The sequence below is a fragment of the Oratosquilla oratoria genome, chromosome 7 (assembly GCF_046742065.1).
Source record: "Oratosquilla oratoria isolate Oo_2021 chromosome 7, ASM4674206v1, whole genome shotgun sequence".
Classification (NCBI taxonomy): domain Eukaryota; kingdom Metazoa; phylum Arthropoda; class Malacostraca; order Stomatopoda; family Squillidae; genus Oratosquilla; species Oratosquilla oratoria.
The window spans coordinates 71,406,892-71,407,743 of NC_134783.1; positions in this window are offsets into that span (position 1 = coordinate 71,406,892).

Here is an 852-nt window from a genome sequence, read left to right on the forward strand (position 1 = left end):
AATAAACTCAAGACTAAGACTCCTGTGTTTCCTATTCCGCTTACATCATATATATATATATATATGCATATATATATATACACACACATATATATATATATATATTGACTATATTATGACAAATAAGACTGAAGGTGGAAGAAGCAGACGAGGAGTAATGGGAGAATTTCACGCTTTAACGTTTCGACCAGCAGGGTCTTGATCACAAAGCTAACAACTCAAACGTAACAGGATATTTTATACACGGACGGGTCATCTCATGGGACGCTTCGGAGAGCTTGTTATTTTATTTGTGTATTCTTTTATAATTAATAAGCTTGTGGCTTTTGCTAAACATATAAAGCCTTCTCTATGATTAATATTGTTATTATTGTTGATATATGCTGCCTCAATTGTCTTCTTTAGTTTCTTGGATGATCCTTTATTTAATACGGTTGTGTTGTTCCAGTCTGGAAGGTGGCCATGTTTATCCACATGCATTACTATGGAGTTAGATGTCCTATGGGCTTTTACGTCATTTTGTTGAACGAGTAGTAAATAATTTGAAAGATGAAGATCTACCCGTCCCCAAAAAAGATTACCTCGAATTAATTTCTCTTTGTGTAGGATTTGGCGCTTTCACTTTTAATAATATTGAATACAGACAACATTCTGGCCTCGCCAGGAGTAGTCCCCTTTCTGCAGTGTTAGCAAATTTATACATGGAAATACTCGAAACAGAAGAATACAAGAAAATAATGGGTAGGAATAGTAAATGGTTTAGGTATGTTGATGACATACTCGTAATTGTACCTAAGGATACAGACATTAACAACAAACTCAGGAGATTAAACAGTGTAAATGAAAATATAC